General features: G+C 34.4%; 1 long non-coding RNA gene across 1 annotated transcript in view; it reads right to left on the reverse strand.

The window, feature by feature from the left end:
- The window catches only part of LOC141278696 (uncharacterized), a 25,769-nt gene continuing 8,143 nt past the window's right edge, over window positions 1–17,626 (reverse strand). Inside the window, exons 2-3 of the long non-coding RNA XR_012331743.1 lie at window positions 1,517–1,604; window positions 1–96 (exon numbers count right to left, since the gene is read on the reverse strand). This is a non-coding gene — a long non-coding RNA (uncharacterized lncRNA). The remainder of the gene's footprint in view (window positions 97–1,516; window positions 1,605–17,626) is intronic.

Consider the following 17,626-nt stretch of genomic DNA (forward strand, 5'->3'; position numbering starts at 1 on the left):
GCAGCTGCGCTGCTCAGGGTTCCGCCACCAGCCGCCATCTTGAATTGAGGTGCAGCAATTCTACACATGGTCTGCCAAGCTAAAGTGTTGGGCACCCTATGAGTATAGGGTGAATATAAAAGAAAAAAAAAGTTAGATTTTATTTTATCACTCAGATTCTACTTTTATTTCCCATGAATTGTTAATTTTGCCAGTGACAAAAACTAGCTAATACATTCTAAAAAAAAAAAAGTAAATAAAAATATGCAAATGTTAGAACGTGATAGATTTTATTTTTTATTGAAGTATAGTTGATTTACAATGTTGTGTTAGTTTCAGGTGTACAGCAAAGTGATTCAATTATACACTGATAGATATCTATTCTTTTTCAGATTCATTTCCCTTATAGGTTATTACAAAATATTGAGTATAGTTTCCTGTGCTATAAAGTAGGTCCTTGTTGGTTATCTATTTTATTTATAGTAGTGTGTATATGTTAATCCCAAACTCCTAATTTATCCGTCCTTTCCCCTTTGGTAACTATAAGCTTGTTTTCTATGCCTGTGGATCTATTTCTGTTTTGTAAATAAGTTCATTTGTACTATTATTATTTTATTTTTTAGATTCCACATATAAGTGATATCATATGGTATTTGTCTTCCTCTGGCTTACTTCACTTAGTGTAATAATCTCTAGGTCCATCCATGTTGCTGCAAATGGCATTATTTCATGGTTTTTTATGGCTGAGTAATATTCCATTGTACTTATACCACATCTTCTTTATCCATTCATCTGTCGATGGACTTTTAAGTTGCTACCATGTCTTTAATCATCTTTTAAAATTTTTATCTCAATTTATATTTAAATAACTATTACATAGTTGAACTTTTAAAATTTTCTGGTATTTTCTATAACATGACTGTCTCATCTAAAAGTAGCTAAATATTTGTTTTCAATTGCAAATCAAGGTATAAATTCTCCTAAAGATCAAAATATTCTCTTCATATCAATACTATCACCATTACTCCATTCCTCAGATAAAGACTAATCTGATTGGTTTATGAAGAAGGAAGCAAGTGAAGTAAAATTTGTCAATTGACTTCAGTGTTTGTAATTCTGAAGACAGTCAACATTTCACAACAAAACAAAAAGAGACTGTTATACATTTAAAAAGCATGTTTTGGTCTAGGGAAAAAAATCATCAGTATTATATTAGGTTTGATGGCAGCAAAATTTCCTGGCCACTGAAATTCAAGCAAAGCATTCATTGGAAGATTCAACTTGCATCTATTACTCAGCTACAATGACTTATACACTGTGGTAGATATTAGATATATATTTTGAACATGGCACCCATAGTCCCTAGCAATATGACTTTTGCAGGAGTAATTTCTATATAAACTTATAGTTCCCTTTTACTCATTTTGCATTCACTTGAAAAAAATATTCTTACTTTGTATGAGTTCTTGTAAAGTTTGGATATTAACCCCTTACTGAAAGTATATTTACAAATATCTTCTCTTATTCAATACGTTACCTTATTTTGTTGATGGTTTCCTTCACTGCAATAATTTTATTAGTTTGATGTAGTCCCATTTGTTTATTTTTGCTTCTGTTGTCCTTGTCTGAGGAGACAGATTAAAAAAGAAATTGATAAGACCAATGTCAAAGAGCATATTGCCTATGTTTTCTTCCAGAAGTTTAATAGTTTTAGGTCATACATTTAGGTCTTTAATACATTTTGAGTTTATTTTTGTGTATGGTGTAAAAAAGTGCTCTAGTTTCATTCTTTTGCATGTAGTTGTCCAGTTTTCCCAACATCATTTATTGAAGAGACTCTCTTCTCCCCATTGTCTCTTTTTGTCTCCTTTGTAATAGATGAATAGATCATGTAAATATGGCTTTATTTCTGAGCTCCCTGTTCTGTTCCATTGATCTATGTGTATGTTTCTGTGCTAGTACCATACTGTTTTGATTACTATAGCTTTGTAATATAGAAAATTGCTTTTGCTATATAGGGTCTTTTGTAGTTGCATACAAAATTTAGCATTATTTGTTCTAGTTATATGAAAAATGCCATGAGTATTTTAATAGGGATTCCATTGAATCTATGGATTGCTTTGGATAGTATGGCCATTTTAACAATATTAATTATTCCAATCCATTAGCCTGGTATATCTTTCCATTTACTTTTGTCACTCAGCTTTTAGTGGAATCCCACTCATTTGTTTTTCATGCATATCTTTTTTATTGAAGTGTAGTTGATTAACAACATTGTTTTAGTTTCAGGTGTACAACATAGTGATTCAGTATTTTTGGAGATTATACTCCCTTATAGGTTATTATAAAATAATGGGTATAATTCCCTGTGCTCTACAGTATATCCTTGTTGCTTATCTATTTTATGTATAGTAGTTTGTATCTGTTAATCCCATGTCCCTCAATTATCCCTCCCACCTTTCCTCTCCTGTTTGGTAACCACAAGTTTGTTTTCTATATCTATGAGTCTGTTTCTAATTTGTATACACATTCATTTGTATTTTCTTTTACATTCCACATATAATTGATGTCATGTAGTATTTGTCTTTCTCTTTCTGACTTATTTCAGTAAGCATAATATTCTCTAGGTCCACCCACATTGATGTAAATGTCAGTATTTCATTTATTCTTATGGCTGAGTATTATTCCATTATATAAATAAATGTGTGTGTGTGTTTGTGTGTGTGTATATATATGTGTGTGTGTGTGTGTGTGTGTGTGTGTGTGTATGTATATATTTTGTCTTCTTAATCCAGTTGTCTGTTGATGGGCGCTTGGGTTGCATTGCTTCCATGTCTTGGCTATTTTAAATAGTGCTGCTATGAACATTGGGGTGTATGTATCTTTTTGAATTAATGTTTTCATTTTTCCTGGATATATATACTCTGAGTGGGATTGCTGGATCATATGATAGTTCTATTTTTAATTTCTTAAGGAATCTCTGTACCGTTTTCCATAGTGGCTGTAAAAATTTACATGCCCACTGACATGCATGTCTTTTTGTACCACTCCATTAAATAGACTATTAATAATTTGAGGGCAAAGATAACACTTGTGTTATTCACTGTTGTATCCCTAATACTTAACAATTTTCTTGGAATAGAATACATATTAAATAACTATTTATAAATATAATTAATTAATATGTTAAAAGAAAATATGTATCTAAACTCTTGAAGTGTCATGTTATGGCAATGACATATATTGATTAATTCAGTTTGAAACTGAGTTTCTAAGATAAATGTAGTAAACTTCTAGGTTGTTGCATAAGGATAGTGATATGCCATTTGGAATAGTGTAGCCAAAGTTGGTGTTGAAACAACTCCTCCAAGAAGTCAGGGGTATATGTTGGGGTTAGGAATTATTCTTTCTGAGATACTATATGGCATGTAAGTTAACTTTAACCTTGAAGGATATAAAAGCTCCTCTTAAGTATCACTCCCCATATCATACCTTTAAGGGATAAATCAGAAAACAAGAAGATGTTTTACTTTTAAAAAAGATGAGTATAGTAAGTTTATCTAGGACCCTAATTACACCATAGGGCAAGAGAAATTGTCTGTATCTAACTGAATAAATAGCTTCCTCTTAGACGCCTTAACAAGTAAGAAATGACCCTTAGCTACTCCTAAGCAAGTGCTTGACCATCTCCCACTTTGGTACTCTTCTTTGCCTTCTCTGTCTCTACTATTTAAACCATTTAAATAAACTTTCACTGTCACACTGATAAGACAGGCTAGAGAGAACACTCTTTTTATTAGATTCTAAGCTTGTAATTTTTGTACTAATTTGGTGCAAAGAATAGGCAAATGAATATCTTATGTATTGTTTTGATTTTTTATTTTGTACTGTTATAGGGACAGGGATATTTAACATTCTTTTTCATGTTACTTGACCTATTACAATAGAACTACACTTCAAAGAATCTTGGTACAGAGATTGGTTCAAAATGATGGAGTAGAAGGACATGTGCTCACTCCATCTTGTGAGAGCACCAGAATCACAACTAACTGCTGAACAATCAACAGGAAGACTCTGGACTCACCAAAAAAGATACCCCACATCCAAAGACAAAGGACAAGCCACAGTGAGATGGTAGGAGGGACACAACCACAATAAAATCAAATCCCATAACCACTAGAAGGGTGACTCACAAACTGCAGAACAATTATACCACAGAAGTCCACCCACTGGACTGAAGGTTCTGAGTCCCATGTCAAGCTTCCCAACCTGGGAGTCTGACAATGGGAGGATTCCTGTAGAATCAAACTTTGAAGCCTAGAGGGATTTGATGGCAGGACTTCAACAGGACTGGGGGAAACAGAGACTCCACTCTTATAGGGCACACACAAAGTAGTGTGCACAACAGGACCCAGGTGGAAGGAGCAGTGACCCCATAGGAGACTGAACCAGACCTTGCTGCTACTGTTGGAAGGTCTCCTGCAGAGGTGGGGGGCGGCTATGGCTCACGGTGAGGACAAGGACACTGGCAGCAGAAATTCTGAGAAGTACCCTCATGGAGTATGCCAGTAACCCCAACAAAGAGCCTGTAGGCTCCAGTGCTGGGTCACCTCAGGCCAAACAACCAACAGGGAGGGAACTCAGCCCCACCCATTAGCAGAGAAGCATATTAAAGTTTTACTGAGCTCTGCCCACCAGAGCAACACCTAGCTCTACCCACTGCCAGTCTCTCCCATCAGGAAGCTTGCACAAGCCTCTTAGATAGCCTCATTCACCAGAGGGCAGACAGCAGAAGCAAAAAGAACTACAATCCTGCAGCCTGTGGAGTGAAAACCACATTCACAGGACGATAGACAAAATGAAAAGGCAGAGGACTATGTACCAGATGAAGGAACAAGATAAAACCCCAGAAAAACAATTAAATGAAGTGGAGATAGGTAACCTTCCAGAAAAAGAATTCAGAATAATGATAGTGAAGATGATCCAGGACCCTGGAAAAAGAATGGAGGCAAGGATCGAGAAGATGCAACAAATGTTTAACAAAGACCTAGAAGAATTAAAGAACAAACAAACAGAGATGAACAATACAATAACTGAAATGAAAAATACACTAGAAAGAATCAATAAAAAAATAACTGAGGCAGAAAAACGGATAAGTAACCTGGAAGACAGAATGGTGGAAATCACTGCTGTGGAACAGAATAGAGAAAAGAGAATGAAAAGAAATGAAGACAGCCTAAGAGATCTCTGGGACAACATTAAATGCACCAACATTCGGATTATAGGGGTCCCAGGTGGAGAACAGAGAGAGAGAGAGGACCTGAGAACATATTTGAAGAGGTTAGAGTAGAAAACTTCACTAACATGGGAAAGGAAATAACCACCCAAGTCAAAGAAATGCAGAGAGTTCCAGGCAGGATAAACCCAAGGAGAAACCTGCCAAGTTGCATAGTGATCAAATTGACAAAAATTAAAGACAAAGAAAAATTATTAAAAACAACAAGGGAAAATGACAAATAACGTACAAGGGAACTCCCATAAGGTTAATAGCTGATTTCTCAGCAGAAGCTCTACAAGCCAGAAGGGAGTGGCATGATATATTTAAAGTGATGAAAGGGAAGAACCTACAACCAAGATTACTCTACCTGGCAAGGATCTCATTCTGATTCGATGGAGAAATCAAAAGCTTTACAGACAAGCAAAAGGTAACAGAATGTAGCACTACAAAACCAGCTCTACAACAAATGCTAAAGGAACTTCTCTAAGTGGGAAACACAAGGGAAGAAAAGGACCTACAAAAACAAACCTAAAACAAGAAAATGGTAATAGGAACATATATATCGATAATTATCTTAAATGTGAATAGATTAAATGCTCCAACCAAAAGACACAGGCTTGCTGAATGGATACAAAAACAAGAACCATATATATGCTGTCTACAAGAGACCCACTTCAGACACATACAGACACATACAGACTGAAAGTGAGGGAATGGAAAAAGTTATTCAATGCAAGTGGAAATCAAAAGAAAGCTGGAGTAGCAATACTCATATCAGATAAACTAGACTTTAAAATAAAGAATGTTAAAAGAGACAAGGAAGGACACTACATAATGGTCAAGGGATTAAGGCAAGAAGAAGATATAACAATTATAAATATATATGCACCCAACACAGGAGAACCTCAATACATAAGGCAACGGCTAACACCTATAAAAGGGGAAATCGAAAGTAACACAATAATAGTGGGGGATATTAACACCTCACTCACACCAATGGACAGATCATCCAAACAGAAAATTAATAATGAAACACAAGCTTTAAATGACACAATAGACCAGATAGATTTAATTGATAATTATAGGACATTCCATCCAAAAACCGCAGATTACACCTTCTTCTTAAGTGCGTACAGAACATTCTCCAGGATAGGTCACATCCTGGTTCACAAATCAAGCCTTGGTAAATTTAAGAAAATTGAAATCATATCAAGCATCTTTTCCAACCACAATGCTATGAGATTAGAAATCAGTTACAGGGAAAAGAATGTAAAAAACACAAACACATGGAGGCTAAACAATACGTTACTAAATAACCAAGAGATCACTGAAGAAATCAAAGAGGAAACCAAAACTACCTAGAGACAAATGACTGTGAAAACACAATGATCCAAAACCTATGGGATGCAGCGAAAGCAGTTCTAAGAGGGCAGTTTATAGCAATACGATCCTACCTCAAGAAACAAAAAAAAATCTGGAATAAACCTTCTAAACTTACATCTAAAGGAACTAGAGGAAAAAGAACAAACAAAACCCAAAGTTAGTAGAAGAAAAGAAATCATAAAGATCAGAGCAGAAATAAATGAAACAGAAACAAAGAGAACAATAGCAAATATTAAGAAAACTAAAACCTGGTTCTTTGAGAAGATAAACAAAATTGATAAACCTTTAGCCAGACTTATCAAGGTAAAGAGGGATAGGACTCAAAACAATAAAATTAGAAATGAAAAAGGAGAAGTTACAGCGGACACCACAGAAATACAAAGTATCGTAGGAGACTACTACAAGCAACCCTATGCAAATAATATGGAGAACCTGGAAGAAATGGACAAATTCTTAGAAAGGTATAACCTTACAAGACCAAACCAGGAAGAAATAGAAAATATGAACAGACCAGTCACAAGTAATGAAATTGAAACTGTGATTAAAAATCTTCCAGCAAACAAAATTCCAGGACCAGATGGCTTCACAGGTGAATTCTATCAAACATTTAGAGGAGAGCTAACACCCATCCTTCTCAAACTCTTCCAAAAAATTGCAGAGGAAGGAACACTCCCAAACTCATTCTACGAGGCCACCATCACCCTGATACCAAAACCAGACAAATATACTACAAAGAAAAGAAAACTACTGGCCAATATCACTGATGAATATAGATGAAAAAATCCTCAACCAAATCCTCAGCAAACAGAAAACTTTAAAAGGATCATACACCATGATCAAGTGGGATTTATCCTAGGGATGCAAGGATTCTTCAATATACACAAATCAATCAATGTGATACACCATATTAACAAATTGAAGAATAAAAACATATGATCATCTCAATAGATGCAGAAAAAGCTTTTGACAAAATTCAACACCCATTTATGAAAAAAAACTCTCCAGAAAGCAGACATAAAGGGAATCTACCTCATCATAATAATGGCCATATATGACAAACCCACAGCAAACATCATTCTCAATGGTGAAAAACTGAAAGCATTTCTTCTAAGATCAGGAATAAGACAAGGAGGTCCACTCTGACCACTCTTATTCAACAGTTTTGGAATTCCTAGCCATGACAATTAGAGAAGAAAAAGAAATTAAAGGAATACAAATTGGAAAAGAAGAGGTAAAACTGTCAGTGTTTGCAGATGACATGATACTATACATAGATAATCCTAAATATGCCACCAGAAAACTACTTGAGCTAATCAATGAATTTGGTGAAGTTGCAGTACACAAAATTAATGCAAAGAAATCTCTTGAATTCCTATACACTAACAATGAAAGATCAGAAAGAGAAATTAAGGAAACAGTCCCATTTACCGTTGCTACAAAAAGAATAAAATACCTAGGAATAAACCTACCTAAGGAGATAAAAGACCTGTACTCAGAAAAGTATACGGCACTGATGAAAGAAATCAAAAATGACACAAACAGATGGAGAGATATACCCGTTCTTGGACTGGAAGAATCAATATTGTGAAAATGACTATACTACCCATAGCAATCTACAGATTCAATGAAATACCTATCAAATTACCAATGGCATTTTTTACAGAAGTAGAACAAAAAATTTTAAAATTTGTATGGAGACACAGAAAACCCCTAATAGCCAAAGCAATCTTGAGGAGGAAAAACAGAGCTAGAGGAATCAGTCTCCCTGACTTCAGACTATACTACAAAATTACAATAATGAAGACAATATGGTACTGGCACAAAAACAGAAATATAGATCAGTGGAACGGGATAGAACGCCCAGAGATAATCCCACACACCTATGGTCAACTAATCTATGACAAAGGAGGCAAGGGTATACAATGAAGAAAAGACAGTCTCTTCAATAAGTGGTGCTGGGAATACTGGACAGCTACATGTAAAAGAATGAAATTAGAACACTCCCTAACACCATACACAAAAATAGACTCAAAATGGATTGAAGATCTAAATGTAAGACCAGACACTATAAAACGCTTAGAGGAAAACATAGGAAGGACACTCCTTGACATAAATCACAGCAAGATCTTTTTTGACCCATCTCCTAGAGTAATGGAAATAAAATAAGAAATAAACAAATGGGCCCGAATGAAACTTAAAAGCTTTTGCACAGCTAAGGAAACTATAGACAATACGAAAAGGCAACACTCAGAATGGGAGAAAATATTTGTGAACGAATCAACGGACAAAGGATTAATCTCCAAAATATATAAACAGCTCATGCATCTCAATAGTAAAAAAACAAACAACCCGAACAAAAAATGAGCAGAGGACCTAAATAGACATATCTCCAAAGAAGAGATGCAGCTGGCCGGGTGGCATATGGAAAGCTGCTCAAGATCACTAATTATTAGAGAAATGCAAATCAAAACTACAATGAGGTATCACCTCACACCAGTTAGAATGGGCATCATCAGAAAATCTACAAAAAACAAATTATAGAGAGGGTGTGGAGTAAAGGGGACCCTCTTGCACTGTTGGTGGGAATGTAAATTGATACAGCCACTATGGAGAACAGTATGGAGGTTACTTAAAAACTAAAAATAGAATTACCATATGACCCAGCAATCCCACTACTGGGCATATACCCAGAGAAAATCATAATTCAAAAAGACACATGCACCCCAGTGTTCATTGCAGCACTATTTACAATAACTAGGTCATGGAAGGAACTTAATTTCCTATCAACAGCTGAATGGATAAAGAGGAAGTGGTACATATGTATAATTGAATATTACTCAGACATAAAAATAAATGAAATTGGGTTATTTCTAGAGATGTAGATGGACCTAGAGACTGCCACACAGAGTGAAGTACGTCAGAAAGAGAAAAACAAATATCATATATTAACGCATATGTGTGGAATCTAGAAAAATGGTGTAGATGAACCAGTTTGCAAGGGAGAAATAGAAACACAGATCTAGACAACAAATGTATGGACACCAAGGAAGGAAGGCGGTGAGCGTGGAGGTGGTGTGATGAATTGGGAGATTGGGATTGACCTATATACACTAATATGTATAAAATAGATAATAAGAATCTGCTGTATAAAAAATAAACAAAATAAAAACCAAATAAAAAAAGAATTTTGCTACAAATAAAGGTGCTGTGTGTGTGTGTGTGTATGCTGGTATCAAGGGATAATAGAACTGAGAGTGCTTGAGTTTTGTATCTACATGTGCTCAGTGTAGAAAGGGACACGGTATCCAGGAGGAGGAGAAGATCCATGAAGTGAACAAATTCAGTAGGTGCAGTGGCTCAGAGATAGAGACAACCAGGCAAATACAAGCCTCTCAGGATTATTTCAGCTTATAATTTGATGTGAGACATTGATTTTGTTTTTGTCAAGCATATCTATATCTTCAGGTGTAGGCTAACTTTAATTTTCCTCAGCAACTTTAACCTTAGCCACTTTAATTTCATCTTTCTAGCAACATTTCTTTGTGAGAAACTAATTTGTTCAAAAAACTCTGCCACACATGCTCATAAATCAACTGTTTATTTCCTGCCAAAATGTAATGTACTTGTTTTATATTGTGTAAACACATGCTTAAGGCACGAAAGCCAAGTTTTAAAATACCAAACAATAAAGCCCCAAATTTTACTCATAAGTATTATACAAGGTCCTGCCTATAAGAAAGCAAGCGATTAAAAACAAGCTCTTCCACTTGTAAGTCAGCTTTTCAGATCTGAGCAACCATTGGATAGTAAACTATATTGATGAGGAATCAAAAATTATTCTCTTGTTAGGAAATCTTCCCAGTGAAAGAAGGGGAATGCAGAATGTGTTTCTGTTGAGGATTTAACAGCATTAAATATAAATAGCTTTTCATTCCTCACTTGACAAGGTAGCAAGGAAATGTTTTAGGCAAGGACAGGTGTCATGCCATATGTTGCTAAGTGTTTAATCAAGGACCTATATCTACCCTAGATCATCTTTTTAATGGATATGTTTCACTTACTGGGGAGAAACCTGAACCAGTGGAGAGGTACATTTTGCATTTCAATGATCAGTGAGGTTAAGACTGATGACAAAAACACTGGAGTAATGTGTGCAAGAAAAGGACTTAAGCCAAGATTTTAAATATGCCAAGACAAGTTAAATGCTCTGATACCAATTCAAAGCCATTGAATGAATAAATGCATGAATTGACAGTTACAGGGATAGAGAGCATTTTTCTTTATACAGTTAAGGGAAATGACACATGCTTCTTTTAAACTTAAGCATCATTTTTTCAATAGCAATTTTTTTTTTTTTTTTTTTTTTGCGGTACGCGGGCCTCTCACCCACTGTGGCCTCTCCCGTTGCGGAGCACAGGCTCCGGACGCGCAGGCTCAGTGGCCATGGCTCACGGGCCCAGCCTTTCCGCGGCATGTGGGATCCTCCCGGACTGGGGCACGAACCCGTGTCCCCTGCACTGGCAGGCGGACTCTCAACCACTGCACCACCAGGGAAGCCGAAGAGCAATTTTTTATGAAAATTGGTAAGTGATGACATGATGAAGGGTGGCGATTACACCTTTTGGGTCAAAAGGCAAATAATTTGTAAATATTTCCTTTCTGAATAGTAAGCCTTTGCACTTTATTTTTCTTGATTTGAGAAGTATTTAATTAGTACAAATTCAACCATAAATTGTATAGTTCTTAATCACCACAGCAAGTTTTTCATTTTTCCAATATGATCCTTGGTAAACTGACAGATTTCTGTGATTGAACAAAATAATAGTGTTGTTTATTTTTTAACATGACAACTGAATAGTATTCTATGTACTACGCACACTTTCAGAGAGAGGTGCTGCCAAAGTGCCCTAATTCAGGTGTTAATACTGCTGCTTACTTATGTTACTGGAGGAAAAAGCTGAATTTTTGCTTTTTGATGAGTGAAAGTGGAATGAATACTTAGGATTCATCTATGAAGCTGTTCAGTGTAGCAACAAATAGATATAAAAAGTTATCTATGTAGAAGCTAATCATGACATTCCTTGGCAAAAATAAGCATGTCTGGTTTATTTAAAATATTCAGTTTTCTTGGGGTAAAGTGCAGAAAGCTTTTTATTAGAACCCATGGTAGGATGTGCATTACAAGATAATATTCATGTCTTAAACTCTTGAAAGTGCAGTATTTTCATCCATTAGGAGTGTATGCTGTCCTAAAGTTTCTGAATTAATGTAAATTTTAATGTTAATAGACAAATTTTAGTGTAGTATATCATAGCCCATAGATTTGATAAGTAAATAGAAAAAACTCATAGGAGTGTACTCACATGAAACCTAAAAATGGTATTAATTCAGACAGTCTTTCCCCCATATGATATGAGAAAATCACTTCACCCAGTTCTCCAAATGAAGGATAATACAGTCGTTCCAACTGAATTAGAAATGGTGTAAACTTGAAGCTAAATGAATCATAAATCAATAAATACGTCAGCTTGCCTCCTCCTGGTTTATTGATTCACAAGCTGTTTATCCCACCCTTGTGCTTCAGTGCAATTATCGTTTAATTATATTTTCTGTATGTATCAAACTGTATTTTAGATGTTGTCCTAGACCAAACAATTTCGAGCTCTATATCTACTCACTAACCATGGGGTTTATTTATCTTTTCTACTTCAGTATGTTAGTCTTCATTTCTGCTTGTGTACTAGACACATCTCACAATAGGACCTATTAAATCACATTTAACAAATACTCCTCAATTACAATCATGTTTATTGTTCTCATTTTTTACATCAAGATTGATTTGAAATATAACAGATGATGTGCTAGAGAAAATATAGCATAGTATAAACCACAAAAAGCTATTGAATTTTATGAATCTAAACCATTAAACCTGTACTTTTATTTAACTTAACAATGAAATGCTCTAGAAAGAAAATATAATTATTAATTGACTTGATCATTTAAGTTTTTTAAAAATATAACTGAGTGTAGAATATTCTTCCTAATTTTACATTATCTAATGTTAAAAATCTAATCTTCAATGAACAACCCAGAGATAGAAGGTAATTTTCTACTTATATAATCTGAGGCATAAAATACATTAAACATTTTTTTTTTCTAATCAAAAAGAAAACTAAGAACCCATGAAATAATGTCCAGGATGAAGTTGTCTAAAACATATTTCAGAAGCAATAACAAATATCATGTGATAGCTTAAAAAGAGATTCCCCTTAAAGAAAAGACAAATTACACTTGATCTTGCCAAATGGGAGCTGATTTTAAAGTTATACCTGGAATATAACGTCATTTATATCATTCTTCAAAATTAAAGAATCCATCTGTTGCTTTCATACTTATTAGGAGACTGAGGTCAACTTTGAGATCTGTCATCAGAGGTTAGATCTGATTTACATGTTATGAGACAAGTAACACCCAACTTACTATAAACTCAATAAAACAACTTAATTGACAGAGAAGGCCATTTGGAAGAATTTGTTCTTCCATGGTCTTAAACCCTAAAATTAGAGTGTATACTTAGATTTCAAAACTTCATCAATTTCAAAAACTCTTAGGAAATATTTAGTTGCAAATATCTTACCCAGTTCAGGTGCTATCACTCAGATCATGTACTAAGAAAGGAATGTCCTGTTCACACCTCATGATACACAAATTCAATCCACACTTATTTTATAAAGTAATTAATAAATGGATAAACGGACCAGTATTTAGGAGTCTCTAAATGAAAATTTAAAAATAGTTTTATCTGGTATTTCATTGACTCTAACTTAATTATAAGGCAAGCAATTATAAGAATTGAATAAAAAACTGTTTGCCTCTTTTCTTATGATTTTCCTTAGATGCAAATATTGGATGTGTGTGTGTGTGTGTGTGTGTGTGTGTGTCTTAAACTAACACTGAGTAGTATGTTGGTCTCATTATTTGGGTGGCATTATAGGAACATTTTCTTCTTTCTGTAACTTTGCACACAAGTTCAATACAGTCAATGAAATTTTAAAAATATATACTTTAAAATTCTACTAATTCATAATTAATTTCTGCAGATGAAGCTCTTTTTAAACTTGGGAATCAAATTGATTCACACTTCGGGAACCATGCATCTAGGAGAGCTGTCACTTTCCGCTCAGCACAAACCACATCACACATATTTCTAGATATATATAACTACAAAGCCATTGTGCATCCTACTGGATTTCCAAACTATAGATTATGTTGCAAAAATTAACTTTAAACACATAGTTTGGGAACAAATCTAAGACATAAACTTGCCTATAAAATAAATCTTCACCGCTAATTGAAATATCAACAGAGAAAGTTTCTATCTCCATTTCAGATATATCCAAAATTAGAGACCAGAATATTAGGTATCAACTTTTCTACAATTCCAAAGTGATGCACTATACTTCTAAGCAAGACTTGCAAAAAGATTTGTCAAATCTGTCACTGTTTTTGGAGGTGGTAGTGTCTCTAACTTCTAATATATTCTCTGCACCACCATGTAGGTGGTGTCTAAATTCCAAAAGTGTTGTCCTGGTTATGTCATCCTATTCATAAACATTTTTATTTCGATAGCTTTTTATTGAACGCTATGTGAAAAAGGCTTTGGGAAGACGGATGGCAGTGTGGATTAGAGAAGAAGGAGAAAATTGTTCTATCAAATAAATTTGGAGATTTTGCCAATTATGATGCTTTCTTGGAAATTTCCCAAATATATAAGCATATAGATTACTTTTACAAATTCTAAAATCAGGAAACTGATTTTACTATTAATTATTATAATTGTTTGCAAATGCATTTGATGAAGAAAAAATTTTAATGAAATCTATTTATATACAAGCTTGTAACATAAATAAATAAAAATTCTTCTCAAAGAATTTTTTAAGAGATTTTATTTCTAGGATACAAAATACTGAGTTTAAATAGCAAACTTTAGATTTGAAGTTCTTAATTACATAGAGGTAATTAGATGTTAAAATCAATACAATAATTCACCAATGAGATTCATTTCTCTTTCTTTTTCATAAAACATGTTACTATTAAGCTTTCTGAATTAGAAAAATTGAAGTGTACTGAGGAAAAGTAATGCTATTTTAAATTTAACATTTCTGAGCTATTACTTTCTTCTCGATTTTTGACTTGAAATCTTCTAAATGGAGTCTAAAATTATGCTTTAAAATTTATGGATTGGTAATATAGAATATTCTAAATGTGGCCTGTATGTTTTAACAGTTCTTTCATAACTGCACTGCTATTTTGTAGTAAGACAGAAGAGAGGTTCTCTTTTCAACAATAGATTTTTGTTTTACATGAACATTCTGAATTTACTGCCATTTGTCTTTTTGTCTTACTCTAGAAATACTGTTTTAGAGCAGTTGATCCTGAAATAAAAATACTTTATAGAAGATAGCCTCACTTGGTCAATGTTTGGGTTTTTCTTTCTCCTCTAAAACCTTGGGAATCACTAGTCTTTGAATGTTTTTCCAGATTAAGAACACTGTCCCTAAAACCATTATGCTATAATTTATTTCTCACTAAGCTAAATTGATGCAGTAGTGTTTGCTAATTCTCTCTCTCTCTTTTTTTTCATTCAGTTGATAAATGTAAGATTAACCAGTTTTCTATGTAGAAAGTTTCAGTGTGGAACTTCAAAAGAAGTAGAAAAAGAAAAAAAAACTTACCTAACTCAAATTTGATTTACCCATGTACTAGTATATTCCTTCTGAAATTAATATTTTAAAAAACACTTATTTGATACATATATATCAGTTTATTTCTTATCAGAAAAAAGCACTTGGGGTTGTGATGATCATAAGTCAAATAATTAAAAACAAAACCTTCTTTAAGTACCTCCCATTAACAATTATATGCCTAATAATTAGTCAATTTATTATGTTAGAATTTAAAAAACTGGCAAATAAATATGTGAGAACTTATGGTAAAATGAAATAAGAAAGGAAATATGGTTATGTTTTAAGATGGTTAGCTACATGTGGAAATGTAGAATTGACATAAAGTGACTTCAGTGAGGTTTAAAGGATTAATTACAATGGAAATATGTTAAGACTTTAAAGTTCATAGTTACCTCATGGAGCTTATTGGCCTATGTTCATACCACTTGATGATATAATGAAGCTGAATTTCACAAATGAGGTAGCAAGGGTCAACACAAGAGGAGAAACCCTTAAAGGGACTTACCTGCTGTGTTCTTATTAGCTAGACTGCTAATTTCTTTAGCACTCATTTCCTCTCTACCACAATTAAACTGGTGTTTGCAAAGGATATTTGTGGCATGCACTCATTTGTGTACAGATGATCACCCCATTTAATAAGATACAGTTATTAACATTAAAATAGAGTAACTAAAGATCATCAATGAAAATTCTAGCTGATAATCTTAACACTATTGGACTTGTTCTGTTATGTTCATAATATATTTAGATTTTTAGATTTCTCCAAAAGACTCAATGTGTCTGACTTTATGTATACTCAATAGCAAATACAAATGTAAGAGTATCAGAGAGTGAATAGTTTGTTTAGGAATTGATTACAAGACACCCATATGGCAGTAAGAAAGGAAGGTAATAAAGGGAAGACAGCCAATATGTTGGGTTCTCAGATAAGTGACTACCGTGTACAATTAGAGCTTAACCTTACTGGGAATCTCTAAGAGTCAAAAGTGTCCTAGAGTTATCCCACCTAAGGGACAAAATATTTGGGGCATGCATACATCAACTTACAATAGTGATTAGTTGAGGACTACTAGTAGGTGATATTAATTCTTCAAGACTTGTGCATGAGCAGAACACGTTCCAGCAACCAGAAAAAAAAAAAAAAAAGCCCTCAAGCAAAAAGATTCACATATAGCAACTGGAAGTTTTCTAAGTGCACTGAAATGGTGAAGCACAAGGAGATACGGGTAGGACACAAACACACACATGAACACACTAATTGTGTGGCTGTAATTAAACATCATTTTAGCCAGAAACTCATTTAAAGATTTTTGTTGCTACCGGTGCCTTTTCACCTCTCAGAATGATCATTTTTAGAATGTTTTAGAAGTCATGACACCAGGTTGGTTTAAGGATTTTGCATTGGTCTTTCTCAGTGTTGAGAAAGTGCTTCTATTTCTGTTCTGTTTTTTTTTTTTTTTTTCTTTTGCGATACGCGGGCCTCTCACTGTTGTGGCCTCTCCTGTTGCAGAGCAGCACAGCCTCCAGACGCGCAGGCTCAGCGGCCATGGCTCATGGGCCCAGCCGCTCCGCGGCATGCGGGGTCTTCCCGGACCGGGGCACGAACCCGTGCCCCCTGCATCAGCAGGCGGACTCTCAACCACTGCGCCACCAGGGAAGCCCTGTTCTGTTTTGTTTTTAATAAAAAGTAAGAAATTCTTAAAGCTCTCTAGTGGGGAGATTCCTGTCCTATTCTATCAGATGGGACAAGAATAATTTTGTAAAGTGATTTTTTACTATTCTCCACTACAAGTCACCTGTTCCAGATAGGTAATTATAGTAACTCTGCACATTCCTGGCATATTGCTGCCTTTGCTTACTGTTTTCCTCATATGTACAATGCCCTTATTTGAGCTCTAAATCTAGTACCATTTTATCTATGTAGACATCCTTATAACCCCTGGTGCCCTCTCATCTGAACTCCTAAATTTCTGCTGTCAGTATTAATAATTTGACATTTAATATTCAATCATGTAACAATTATATTTTAAGCTCCTATCTTGAGGCAGACATTGTTTTAGGGTCTAGGAATACAACAGTTAAAAACAAAAAGATAAAATATCCCTGCCTTCAAGGAGTTTATGTTTAAATAGTGGGATATACATAATAAACAGAAAAAAGAAGTAAAGTATGTAGTGTGTTAATGGTGTAAGTGTTTTGGAGAAAAAAAACTAGAGAAAAGAAAGAGGGTGGTGGGAAG

Source organism: Tursiops truncatus, chromosome 5 (assembly GCF_011762595.2).
Source record: "Tursiops truncatus isolate mTurTru1 chromosome 5, mTurTru1.mat.Y, whole genome shotgun sequence".
NCBI lineage: Eukaryota > Metazoa > Chordata > Mammalia > Artiodactyla > Delphinidae > Tursiops > Tursiops truncatus.